The sequence below is a fragment of the Netta rufina genome (assembly GCF_964035555.1).
Source record: "Netta rufina genome assembly, chromosome: Z".
In the NCBI taxonomy this organism is placed as follows: Eukaryota; Metazoa; Chordata; class Aves; order Anseriformes; family Anatidae; genus Netta; species Netta rufina.
In genome coordinates, this window is record NC_140126.1 from 64,786,807 (window position 1) to 64,801,136 (window position 14,330).

The window sequence follows — 14,330 nt, forward strand, 5'->3', positions numbered from 1 at the left end:
AGGGTGGGAGCTAGACAGATGGATAGCACCTGCTTTGTGATCTGCAAGTAGCGCTGGCTTTAGATAACCATACTTCTGGATGTGACGGTGACATTTTGCCTAAGCAGAACATGACACTTGGGGAATATTTTGTTTGGTTGTTTTTTTTTGATGGATTTTTTTTTTTTTTCGATGGGGGTGGAGGTGTGCTTTTTTATTCCACTAAAACAGAGATTGAGTGGGTTAAATTGCACGTTGAAATGATGGCCTTAAAATTTGCTGACACTTGATAACAGTGGTAGAAAGCCACCACGCTGTTCAAACATTGTCTGAAGACAAAGAACGAAGCTTTGCTTGCAAGGTCATGCGTAAAACTTGAATTCACTTATTACTTCTGTTGTTGTAACATTTTAATAACTTTTAAAGTAATTTGTATATCATAAGCAGAATATTTAATACCGGATTAAACTAGGGTGCAGCATAATAGGATATGCTTCAAGGACTCCTTTCTCTCCAGGCTATTGGGCTTTTTATGGATTGTAACATATAAGCCATGCATGACACTTGCTCTGCATACTTGTCCACGGAACCTCCCGCAGTGCTGAGATACTTGCAGGACAGCAGGTATCCCATTTTTTAATTATTATTATTTTTTAATTATTTTTTCCTTAAAGCCTGTTGAGACACGTGTCTTGTGTCGGGTAGCTCCCTCGAGGAGCACGCAGGCTGCAGAGCACTACCTTCTGCTTGTGCACCAGGGCACCAGCAGCACCCGGCTTGTCCTTCCCACAGCCCTGTTGAAACCCTCAAGCGCTGACACCCTCAGAGCTGGGTTAAGTGATTTTTAAAACTCTCAGCCAAAATGGAGAGCTTAATTCCTTCTGGTGAGTAGTTACTTACCAGCTGTGACCACAGAAATTTGCACTTCCTTGGCCTGTGCTGAAGGCTGTTGAAATCAGGGACACTTGTATTGGGGATCATCTTCAGCACTGCCTCTCTTTTTTTTTTTCACTCTTTTTTTTTAAAAAAAAAAAAAAAAAACTTTGATTTTTTTTTCTTTATTTTCTTTTTGGGGTGTTTTGGACCTGTAGATTTTGCTGAACCCTTGCACTGCAGGGGTGGGATCCTGCGGGGGCCGGGGGGGCTTGCTCTCTAAGCTGCCAGGCTATGGCCTTGACATTTCTTCCTAGGCCAGCAGCAGAGCAAAGTAAGAGCAGAGACTGTACTCACTAGGGAGACACCCAGCTGCCTTTCCAGCTTCATTTTGGGAACGTGCTCATCCCCTTGAACACCGTTGCTGCCAGGCATGCTGCTGCAGTTGTGCTGGGTGTGGAGCGAAGGCAGGCTTGCAGGGAGGCAGGCGTTCACTGCTGCCTTACAAATGTGGCTGCTTTTTGGCAAGTCAGGCTCCAGCGCTTGCAGACACAATGGGGTGCAGGAGGAGGCTGTGTTACGGGAGCCAGGTCAGACACCTGCCTGCAAAATCTTGGCACAGCTGCAGTCCGCACCAGTAGCTGAGGCATAGGCGAAGGCTTCTTTTTTTTTTTTTTTTTTTATTTTATTTTATTATTTTATTCTTCCAAAGGTGCCTTACAAGCAGGGCCCCCCTCCCACAGGTGGCAGGCAGGTCAGCACCAAGCCTCACCAAAGCTCCACTGCAAATCCTGGGTCTCTGCGAGAGCACCTGGGTTTGGTCCTGAGCCTTTCATGTGCTGGAAAGCTGGGACCTTCGGCTGTGGCCATGTCTGTCTGCTAACTGGCTATGCAAAGGGGCTACCTGCTGTATTTTAGTGTTTTCCTCGTTTGGTTGGCTGGTTGGTTTTTTAGTTCATTTGTTTCTCCTTGCCTATTGATTCTCTGGGGATTAGAAAAAGTCAGCGTAAGAGCTGCTTGCTCCGCTGTCTGCTGGAGTCGTGGAGCGTCGTGCAGGTGGTCCGAGCACGTGGTGGTTCTGGCTGTTACAATCAAAGCTCTCCACGGATGTGCCTTGAAAGAAGGGAGAGACGGAAACTGGAAAACCAGGAAACCTGAAAACCATTTTCAGCACAGAGACGCCGGTGGTGCCAGAAGCTGCCGCTTGGTTTCTCTCCCAGCGCTGAAGCCTCAAGCCATGTCAGAGCCGAGGACGCTGCTTCCTTACCCTTTGGTGCTGAACCTTCGTGCCCAGATCTCACTGCCCCTGCGTCAAGCTGCGCTGCTCGAACTGGTGAAACGCTCTGGCTTCCACCTGGCCGTGAGATCTTTCCCCCCGGGATGCCCGGGGCCCTTTTCTACGCATGCTCGTCTGACACAGCAGTGTGTTTTGACTGGGTGGTGCTCTTTCCACTCCTGTCGCGACACTCAGAGCGATACCGTGCCTAACGGTTGAAACCTGCAACAAATAGCTGCAAGGGAAACGCTAATGCTCGGCTTCTCTGGGACTGCTGTTTGCTCGCTGGGATGAGAGAGAGGGTCCGGGCATGCAGCTTTCCCCCTGGATCTTGCTTGCCTACTGGACTGCTGCTCACGGGTCTCCCGCAGGTGGTTTTGCTTTTGCATTTTTATCATTTATTTACCAATGGGTGTATCGTCTGATGTTCCTCTTTACTGTTGGTGTCAAATAAAGTATTTTCAGTTACGGCGTTTGGCAGTGTCACTCTGACGAAGCGGGCTTCCCAGCCTGCTACCCTCAGGGTCCCCCAGCCTGAGTTTCTCCCCTGGCCCTTGCAAAAAATTTAATTGGAGGGGTGGAGCAGATCCCAGAGTGCCCAGGTGCCCCCAGAGGACCACATTTTGCCCAGTGGGCTTGGCTGGAGGTTTGGAAACGGGGGAATCATTGCTGGGAAAGCGATGCAGAAGCCTGCCTGCCTTACTTGGCACTTCCTCATGCAAGCGGTTTCCGCGGAGGAGATGATTCGACGCTTGTTATCTACAGGCGAAAAACGGTCCGAGAGAGGCAACGTGCTTTTCCCCTTCCTGCCGGTTCTGTCCCCAAAGCATCGAGCTTGGGTGGCCAAGGAATGGGGGCAGTTCAGTGGTGGGAAGGAGCCCTGTGTGGAAACCTTGTCCCTCGGTGAAGGAAGCAGCTGAGAAGCCTCAGCAGGATTTCACCCTTTTCCCCGCTGGTGCTGCAAGGCCTCCCCGGCCAGAGCAGCATGTGACTGCAAAGGATCCCTTTATCCCTTTATCCCTTTATCCTTCTGCTGTGAGAACTAGCTCGCTCCAGCACAGCTTCCTTCCCCACCTCCAGCTCCACCTGCCTGGAGGGACAGGGATGGGTAACCAGAGATCTCATCCTTTGTGTCACGCTTGTTTACCCCGCTGCACCTTCCTGTTCTCCAGTCCATGGGGGGAAAAAAAATAAATAAATAAAAAAAATCCCACAAACAAACAAGCATACAAAAACCATGAGGCTGTTGTTAGAAGGCAGGAAAGGACTTGGCTGAAGTTTTCTGACCCCTTTCACCCTCTTGGAAGGGGACTGAAGAGCATGTGCTTGCTGCCTGCCCGTGCTCTGTGTCTCAGCACAGCGGGGCTGACACTGGATCTGTTTTTATCTGCCTGCATCGTGCTGGCAGGGTGTCTGTGCCCTTCGGGTGATGCACCCACACAAGACCTCCTTTCATCTGCCTGAGCTGAGGCAGCAGCCCTGCTCCTGGGGCCTGTTTTCCTTTTCTGCCTGCCGCTCTCTGCATCACAACCAGGGAGGCAGATGTTAGTGCACGGAGACAAGACCAACGTGGAGCCAGTGGTGAATGACTCCTGAAGCCAGGATTAGGTCCTGCAGTGAAGGAACTGAGCGGGCAGAGCACGGGACTGGGGTTCATCCCAAACTCAGGGGGCTCTTATTGCCTTCCTGCCCTTCACAGGCTTGAAAACTGCCCCTGAGGAGGTGTGTTTAGTGATCTCCCTAACCGCAGTCACTGCGGTGTTTCACCAGGACAGCCAGCCAGCTTCAGCAAGCAGCCTGCCCGTGCTTCCCAAAGCCAACCAAGCCAGACCCCTGCTTCGTGTTCACCACTCCCAGCACCTGCCCAGCCACCAGAAGTGCAGGGAGGAGCGGTGAAGCTCTCTGTGGTGGGGTCCAGCTCGCCCAGAGCCGGCAGAGGGACACAGCCCGCGCCTGGGAGCATTGCCTCCAGCACGGAGGTGCTGGCTGCTGGCACCAGGATGCTGCAGTAAGAGCTTGCTGATTGATTTAATTTTTTTTTATTTTTTTTTCCTCCACCCTTCTCTGGAGAGGGAGAGAAATGGCTTGGTCAAAAAAAACATAAAATAAAATAAAATAAAATAAAATAAAATAAAATAAAATAAAATAAAATAAAATAAAATAAAATAAAATAAAATAAAATAAAATAAAATAAAATAAAATAAAATTGGCAGGCTCCCATGCAAAACGGAGATGGGCCAGGAAGTCCTCCCTGCAGTAGCACCCCACCTATCAATTGCCCCAGTTTTCTTTTTTTTTTCTTTTCTTTTTTTTTTTTTTCCAAACCACAATCTGGAATAGAAAAAAAAAATCAAATGGGAAACAAAACAAAACAAAAAATGGCATTTCTGTCCGATCTCCTTTCTGTGGGATTTAGTGATGGCTCTTAGGGAAAAGTAGTGAAGGGTCCTCACAGGGAGGAGCACCAAGGAGGTTTGGGGTCCCATCGTCACCCCTGGGGCAGGATGTGCTCCACCAGCACGTTGTCCCCAGTGACCTTGTCCTCCCAATCCCAGAGATCTGTGGCCCAACAAGGTCTGTGAGCCAGAGAGGAGAGCAGCACACCGCTCCTGCCACGTGCTGCTGCAGGTGCTCCCTACCCACGCTCCGTCCACACCAGCCTCAACATTTCTACTGCAACCCCTTGCAGAGCCAGAAAGCTGGCAGTGTATTTCCATCCAGCACGTAGATAAAAGAAGTAAGGCCAATGGAACAGCTGGCCACTAATCCAGGTGCCAGTCTGGCACGCAGGATCAACAAAGAGGCTGAAAACTTCTGTCGAAGTCATCTGTGAGGCATGGTATGGCCAAACAAACTTGTTTTTCTCGGTTTTTCTTCCTTGTAGAAAAAAAAAAAAAAAAAAAAAAAAAAAAAAAAAAAAAACAGGACGGGATTACTGCTTCGATCAAATAAAGGGAACAGGGTTTCAGTTACGTAATCAGGTTTCCTCAATGCATTTTTGATTTATCACCTGATGTTTTGGTAAGACCCATGCTTTATGCAAAAGAAACAGAGCTTAAAAAGCAGCTTGGTGACCTTTCGGGAAGCGGCTGTTACAAAATCTGCGCGGAGTTTGCAGATGGCAGAGACGCGGTGGCAGAGCAAATAATAGCTCTCTGTTACAGGAGGCTCCGGGTCTGAATAAATCGCTGCAGCCTGATGAAATTAACTTTAACAAATAAATGACAGAAAGGCAGCCGGGGCCAACAACGCCAGATGTGAGCTCTGCCTCGCAGAGCGGGGCTGCTGGCAGGCCGAGGCGTGCCCGTGGGTAGCACCACGAGCTGGTTGTGCGGCAGCTGCTGGGGATAAGGCAGCCCCAGATGTGAGCAGGGGGGGGACGACACTCAAACAGAGGGATCCTGCTTCTGTGCACTTCTGCTCGGGGGCACGCCGCAGCAAAAGGGGCGGCTCAGCCCTGTCCCTCTGTCCTTCAGGCAGCCACATCCCTGCTTTGCTCCTTTTTTTTTTTTTTTTTTTTTTTGCCTGACACTGGGCATGTCTTTGGGGATGTGCTATCGACAGCTTTGCAGGTAACTTTGGCAGCTCCGTGTTGTGGCAGTCTGTAAACTGTCTGTGAACTAAAATTAAAAATTTGCTGTTTTAAGCCCTGGCACCCATTTTACCAGGGCAGAGTGTGCCGAGGGAGCTTGGCCGGGCAGTGAGATACATGTAAAACACCCGGCGTGCAGGATGTTCGAGCAGGGCAGGGCGGGCACGAGCTGGGACGGATCTTGTCCTCTGGGCAGATAGTTTCAGCCCAAAGGACTCACGCCTGTCCTTGTTAATCTCATCTGCCAGCTCTCCGTGCTCAGGGCATCCCCCCTGTTTCTGGGTGCTCGCCCAGTGTGTGTCTGTCTGGATGCCACATCGCAGGCCTCAGGTGAGGCAGCCCCAGCCTGGGAAGTGGAAGCAGGCAAGCATCTGGTTTTCCCAAACCAGTTCTTCCTGAACTCCCAGCCCGGAGCTAAGCCGCTTTTTCCCCCTCTCCCTGGGAGGAAGGGAACAGGCCCCATAAGCACCTCAGACATTTTCCAGCAGGACATTTACGCAAGGCCCTCTGCAGCCTGCCAGGGCCGCGCCACGTGGCCGGAGAGATGCTGAACAGAGCGAGTCCCTGGGGACACAGGGGATCTTGGCAGCTTGGGGTGGGGAGGAAGGCAGATAAGCCCCTAAAATGCCTTCTGGGCTGGGGGGAAGGCAGGACAGCTGCGGGGCTTTTGGGGGAGAAGCCCGAGAGACTGTGAAACACGAGGCTGGTGGGAAGCCCCCCGGCTGGCCCCCGGCAGGAGGAGCTGGCACACTGAGCAGCTGGGGAGTGGGAACGGAGCCACCCCAGCCCCACTGTGCTGCTGCTGCCCCCACATCTGCCCCACAGCCCCCCGCAGGGCTGCTGCGTCCCATCCCCAGCCGGCCGCCTGGAGCCACAGCCGGAGCTTGCAGGGCGCAGTTGTCAAGCCCTTATCTCTGTTGTGATTATTCTCCCCACCACCACCTCCCCTCTGCATTCCTCAAATAGCAACATTTGTTTTGGAAATTCCTCTCCTGAGCGGTTTCGGGCTTGAAATCTGGGAGGGAGCTGGTGCGGGATGGGGTCAGAGGTAGCGCTTGCCCTGGTGCTGCACGGCAGAGTCCCGGCGATGGCTGGTGCCCGCTGGGGTGGCTGAGGGACCAAAGGACATCGCCGTCCTGTGCCCCAGCCCCACAGCCACCAAGCACATGATGTACATTGAGTGTCCAGAGCCGAGTGGGGAAGGGGCTGCTGCCTGCTCACACATCTTTCACCCCCGGGCAGCTGTGCGGTATCATCGGCCCCGGAGAGACGGCTGCAAATGAGGCACGCAGGGAACGTCCTGACCCGAAGCAGACGTGGCGGGGGAAAGGGTTTTTGGCACGGGACTGAGCAGCTGTGCTCCTAGCCCCAGCCCGATGGCAGCTTGTGGGGCTGGGGAGCCCACCGGGGAGGTCTGTAGGGTACATTTCTGGGTGTCTTCCCCCCGGGGCTGTCGCACGTGGCAGGAGCCCAGGCAAACCCGGGGGGTGGCGGAGCGTGGTGGAAGGAAACGATACCCTGCACAGCGGGGAAATCCTAGGGCAGAGGAAGCCCGAGTTGAGACATTTCTTGGGCAACATCCAGGAAGTAAATCTGCCTCGCTTCACTGCAAACAGGGAGTTTTAGCAAAAATATGGCGGGGCGGCTGACAAGGCCAGGGGGTGGTGGTCGTGCTGGGGAGATGACCCTGGGACGTGCAAGCCCCAAGCACGGGCTCTGCCATCATTTGGGATGGCGGGCAGTGATGCCTTGGAGGATGGACGCAGGGCAGGCTTGTGGTCACTTGGGCTGCAGCCTGAGAGCAGCCCTGTGATGCGCCCTGAGGAGGAGCAGGACCTCCCTCGGAGGAGGCTCCTGTTCCAAGCAGACCAGTATTTACACAGCACTTACTGGTGGTGAAACGGAGCGCTTAGAGAAACGCCGGGGGACTTCCCCGCACCCCAGCAGTGTCGTTTGTCACCCAGACCTGCTGCCCAGGTGGGTGATTGGAAGCTGCTCACACAGCCTGTGTGAACTGAAACGTTCCGGCAGGAAACCCATTTTGCTGCACGTGTGGCTTTTCTTCCAAGCTGCGGGCTGCTTTGAATGCCAGAGAGGTTGACAGAGTTCGTGCTGCCGGTGTCACCGCGCCGTTTCTTGCTCCAGGCAGGGGCACAGCCTCTCTGCCTGCCTGTGCACAAGGAGGAACAGCACCCAATCCCCTACAGAAGCAGCGGGTAGGGCTTGCACCCCTGCTGCTACCAGCAGCCTGCAGCTCCCCACCGTGTCCTCCAGGTGGGTTTCCTGCAGGCACTCCCCATTTTGCAAAAAGGGATTCCCACATTTAGCTGGCAAATAATAATAATAATAATAAATAAATAACAGCTGATTCGATTCCCTCTTGGGCAGGCAGGCTGCCTGCTCCCAGGCCTGCTGCGTGCCCCCCACCCCGGGCAGCAGAGCCGAGGGGTCTGCAGGCTCCCCGCGCAGCGCAGCGCAGTGGCAGGGTGCTGCTGACTCACGCCTGCGGGTTGCTGGGGAAACTGCAGTCATCACCACTGGAATATGCTGTCGCACGCTCACTTCTGCAAACCCCGCACTGCCAGGCCCAGAAAAAGGGGAAAAAAAAAAAAAAAAAAAAAAAAAAGCAGCCGCAGGAGTCTAAGCCCTTCGGTGGGAAGCGGTGCTCAGCCCCGCAGTGGTGCTGCAGGGAGAGACCCGCCCTGGCAGTGCTGTCTGCAAGGTGGGGGCCCTGTATCCACTGCCACCCCCCATGAGGGCCTTGCAGGGTGGGAGAGCAGCATCTGGGAGAACAAGGCAGATCTGACCTTCAGGAGGACGTTGTTCTCTGTTGGAGGACATTGGTTCTGCTCCAGAGCAGCCGGATCTGGGGTTGGGGTTAGCGTGCATCGAGCAGGGGGTGTGTTAGGGGCCTCCAGGGCTCCCTGCTTCCCCCACTCCCTGCTGGTATTGCCAGCTGGTTGTCTCGCCCTCACCGAACATCCGAAGGACTCGTCCTGTGGCAGGTCCCCCTGGGCCTGTGACTTGCCCAGCTGAGTCATTCCTTTCTTCTGGAGCACGGTGGTGACCACAGGCAGTGAGTCACCTGCGCCCTTCCACCGAGACGCAGGGCACGTCCCAGCAAGGGACAACCCCTTGGTCACCTCTCAGGGCAAACCTACCAGGGCAGAGGGCCTCCAGAGGGGCGTTGGTTCACCCTGGCGGTGTTCCCTTGAGAAACGAGAGGCTCCAGCTGATGCCAGGTGGCATTACATGTCGCTGCGTGGGGACGTGGCCACGGAGGAGAAGGGGCTGGAGAGGGCAAGCCAAGTTTCTGGGTGCCCACCCCAAGCAGGAGCCTCACCATGCCCCTCCGCACCCCACCATGGGCCCACCTCGACCCACCTGGGGACAGGAACCCAGCCCCTACAGCCACCCTCCGGACCCTCTCAGTCACCAGGCACAGCACCAGCATTTCTCCCTGCCACGTCTCCTGTCCTCCAGCTGAGCTCTGACTCATCAGAGCTTCCTTCCTCCCCAAAATTATTTATTGCATAAATAATGGCTGCTTTGGAGCAAGGCTAACAATGGACTGGGCAAGCCTGCCCCTCGGGGTGTGGAAGAGGGCCACATGTTTCTATCCCTCTTCCTCAAAAGCATCACCTGAAAACCTTGGTGTTTCTGACATGGGGGGGGGGAGGATTCCCACCTGTCCCGCCCCTGTTTTGGGCTCTGTTTTCTGGGAGTCCTGGCTCAGTTCACCTCAGGCTCCCCGAGCTCTGCGCAAGCAGATGCAGAGGCTGGATGTAAGTCATTCCTCACGCTGACTGCAAACCCCTGGTTGACTGAAATCCCTGAAAACAAATACACATCTGTGTTCACATTCAAAGACAGAAACACTTTTCAGACCTGGTGCTAATAAAGGTTACTGATCTGTGTTTGGGAGAAGAAGAGGAAAATGAAAGAGGAGAAAAGCAGAGGCGGCTCTCAAATAAGTGGATCTTTTAGTCATAAAATGCCTGGATAGCTCTTGAGTCCTCTTGGCTCTTCGAGCAGAGAGGAGACAGATGTTGCCGATGCTCCGCTGCTTTAGCTGCTGGTCCAAAATCTGTGCCTGGACCTGATTAAGCTGAAATCCTTCTCTTATATCTTCTCCAAAGTATTCCATCTATGGTCATGTGAACGCACTACACAAAGGAGACCAAAGAAGAAAAATCTTCCCCATTGTAACATTTCTGGATGAGGAACAAGTACCTATGGGAAAGAAATCAGGCCAAGGTCCTTGTTCTAAGATCAGGGTCTCCTATCTTCCATCCCCCCACCAGGCTGCTCATAACGGAGAGCAAATGCAAAAACCAGAACACAGGGAGAAATGTAATTAATTTGTTTTGGGATTTTGGGCTGGAAAAACAAAAACAGAAAGGGGTTCCTTTGTTAGCAAAGGCTGTGGCTTCTTTTGTGAGCAGCTTCCATGTGGTCGCTGGTTGCACATGAGTAAGTGATTATCCTGTTTCAAGTAACATCCAGGAAACCGAAAAAGCACCAGACATAATGGCATTGCAATGTCCTAACAAATCAAATTTCTAACCCCTGCTGTCAGAGTTTTAGCATTGCTGGGGCGACAGCACAAAATAAGGGCAGAGATCCTCCTTCAGGGGAGATGAGTGACTTCTGCTAACGCGTAAGCCCGCGGGCTGCTGTAGCAGCAGCAGGGCTGCTCCGTCCCAACGCGGCACCGTGGCTGGAAACAGCCACCAGCACGGCCGGCACAGAGGGCACACGGCGTGGCCAGGGACCCCGGGCCTCCAGGAGAGCATCACCCAGCAGAAGGAAAGTATGAAAGCAAGCTGGCAGAGAGCAGATGATGCCAAGAGGCTCCCATTTCGGCTGAGAAAGGAGCAGGCTGTGCTGCCTGACGCTGGCCCTTCGCATGTGCTGGGGGCGGGGGTCCTCAGAGGGAGCAGGAGAGGCGGTGCTGTCTGCACCGTGCACCTCAGGTTCCCTGGCAAAGGAAAGATTTTACTGAAAGCAATAAAAAACAAAAATATTCAGGCTCAATCCACAACACAGGAGTCAACGGGAGTCAGATTATTATTTTTTTGCCTGTAAATCCCTTGTGATGCTTACCAATAATAAGTTGACTGAGGAGTAGCACTTCACACAGCAGGGGTGTCCCTGAGACACGACGCTGATGGCGATCTGGGTCAGCAATGGAGAAGCAACAGGGCTAATTCTTTGTGAAATACTTACCATAGCCATTCCTCCCGGCCTCTGACTGATGAATGCCATCACTGGATGCATTCCTTGAGCCCTGGGCAGGGTTTGTGAGAGGGGTGGTGGGGTGGAGCCCACGTGGCCCAGTGGGGCTGGCAGCGCGGGCAGGCTCTCCTCAGCACACACATCACACCAGGGGCACAAAATGCTTCTTTAAAGCCAGCAGTGGGTCTCAGGAACCATCCCCAGACCCTTGGCCGAGCCCCTGGGGTGGAGCTGTGACCCAAGGCCTGGCCAACAAGCCTGAGCAGCTCGTGGTGGTTGAGAGGCTGAGAGCCTGGCCGTGGTGGGCGACCTGCCCTGTCAGCGCGAGCCAAGGCAGCACTTAGAGTCCACAGGTGACAAAGGGTCACCACAGGCGGATGCTGAGCACACGCCCAGGCAATTCTTGGGATACCAGCAGCACCAACCGGCCTGCTGAAGAGCACTGTCTCATGGGCTGGTGGCTCAAGAAGGACAGCTGAAGGACACGGCCACCCGCAGGGTGCTCCTCGCAACTGGCCAGCAGAGGAACAGCCCCCCTCGGGGCAGCTGAGGCAGAGACCCAGGTACCACAGGGAACAGCACGCCACGAGCTTCAAAATCCTTGGCATCCGACGTCCGGAGATCCCTAGGACGAAGAAAAGAAGATGGCCAACGCAGTGCTTCCTCACGGCTTCGGGAAAATCTCCACTGAGATCTCGTTTAGAGAAACGAGAACAAAAGCCAAGCACACCCGCAGCATCGCAGGGAAACTCAGGTTGAAAGGGACCTCTGGTGGTGCCTGTCTCCAAACCCTGCTCACGGAAAGGATCACTTTGACAGCCTCCCAGCTCTCCAGCAGGACTCCTTTCTTCGTAGCACTGACACCAGACCCACGACCAGGGTGAGGCGGAGGAAGGCTGCCACCTGCCCACGCACCCGTGCCCCTCCTCGGCTACCTTTCACGTCACCCTGCCTTGCCCTGTCCGTAAAAACATCCCAAGATCACGACTTGGAAATGCACAACGGGCTGCAAGATGATCAACCCCACTCCACGTCCCCCAGAGAGTGTCGTTGTTCATTATTAGTCTCCAGTTACACAGAAATTAACCTTCTCACTGCATGCAGCCCTTAAAAGCGAAACACACACGTCAAATCTAACGCTGCCTGCGAACAACAGCCCCTTCAGCCCGATTTCTGATTTCACTTCTAACCCTGAAGTGGTTTTGACGTGAGTCAGATGTTAAAGTCACTCAGGCTGGCTGCGAGGGCTGGCTTTGGACCTGAAGCTGCGGTGTAGCCTTCCCCTCCAGCAGCACACTGTGCCACGTCCTGCTTTTAGACGGCCTCCCCTGCCCTGTATGCACCCAGAGAAGCGCCTGGCTGTCCCTACGCCACAAATCATTTACGACTTTAGAAAGCAGGCAGCTAAAGAAAATTGTGCAGGGGTGCCCGAGACGGCTGGTTTCGTGTGCCCCAGGGCCCTGCACTGGTGAACAATTGCACAGGTAGCTCCTGCAGACACGTTTCTCATGAGGAAACATTCCTCCTGGTGGGAGCAAGGCAGGGCTTTGGGAGAAAACAAGTGCATCAGCACACGCCACAAGCTCCAGGCAAGCCAGGGGTGCCAGCACCCAACGTTCACGTGAACCAGAGCCCAGGCCCCATCGCAGTGAGATCCGGGCCCTGTCCCTACAGCATGTGGCTAGATTTGGTCTGAAAGAGGATGTGAAACCTCCAGCTCAAAGGCTGCAGGTGGCCCATGAGCTAACGGAGGTGCAGAAAATCTCTGACCACACTTGGGTTGTCCTTTCACCTCTCAAAAGGAGAAGTAAGAGTGGCTCCAGCTCTGACCAGGCTTGCACAGGAAAGCCACCTTCCAGGGAAGCAGCAGTTCCCACGGCTCTCCTGGGATGTCTGGAAAGCGTGGGGGCAATGCTGGGCAGCTCTCAGGACACCTCCAACAGCCTCCCCCATCCGCAGAGCGCTGGCACTCTGCACAGCTGCCTGTCGGGAAGGTGGGCCCCATCACAAGAGAATGTGAATAAAGTAAAGTAAAGTAAAATAAAATAAAATAAAATAAAATAAAATAAAATAAAATAAAATAAAATAAAATAAAATAAAATAAAATAAAATAAAATAAAATAAAATAAAATAAAATAAAATAAAATAAAATAAAATAAAATAAAAACATTTGCAGTTAATGTCTAACTGCAGGAGTGGCCACTCAGCGTTACCTTGGCAGGCTGGAGGAATGGGCCAGAAGAAACTCTGCCAGAAGGAGAGGCAAATGCAAAGGCCTGTCCCCGGGGCAACATATCCCCATAAACCAGTGCAGGCTCTGCTCAGAGGTGCACGAGAAGAGGACACGCTGGGGGAAGCAGGTAGATGCTGCAGAAAGGGGAATTGCCAGCTGGGCCTGGGCTGGGAGCTGGGAGTTGGACTGCAGAGCTTTGGAGGTGCCTCCCTAGCGAGGCCTCTCCACAGCCCCGTGTTACGGAGGGAGGGAATGCAGTTGCCTCCCTTTGGAGATTTCGGCTGTGCTCCAGTCTGAGACATCCCAAATGCCTGGGGCAGATCCGAGACACTACGTGCCTCCTTCACCCCTCCTGGCCTGCTCTCGGGTGCTGGGTGTTGTTCCTGCATGGCCTGGCAGAGCTGTGTGTCCCAGCAGGCTTGTCTGGAAGAAAGGTCGGAGATCCCAGGGCTGAGCTGGAGCTGGCCTCCTCGCACCATGCGGTGCTGTGGAGCAAGGACTGGACACGATCTCCTTCCCAGCCAGCTGGGGAATTAATATGACTGCTGCAACTCACAGCCCCTTAAGACTCTTTCGGAGGTTTTCTCTGCTGCCTCTTCAAGTGCTATTTCTGCTTGTGCATTCAGGATTTTATTGATGCAGAGCAGTGACTGAGCAGGCAGAGGAACCTGACGAGAGAGGAAAATGACTGCAGGCATGTACTAAAGCATTCAGCTCTTCCAGCTGAAAGAGATTTCTGCCAAGCGATTTTATAAGGAATGAGGCATTTTACAGGAAAAGCAGGGCCTCTGCTCTCATTTCCTTTCCCCTCTTCTCCGTGAACTTCAAAGAAAAGAGGGGTCAAAACAGAGGCCAGGCAACTGGAACCGAGTTCCTGAGCCCTACAGCCTAATTAGTCCAAGCTATGTTTCATTGGCTCACTCTCAGAGACAGGCCTGAACTACAAATCCTCCCCACAGTGTCACCAAAGTTCAGACAGAGCCCTCCCCGACGCCCAGCAGAGGGGATAACACCGTCCCCCTGAGCTGCTGGCCACGCACCCCTCACGCAGCCCAGCCTGCAGCTTGCCTCACCAGCCGTGAGAAGCAAAGCTTGTTTCTATACAAATTTAATGAGTGCTTAGGACCGCATGCCAGTTT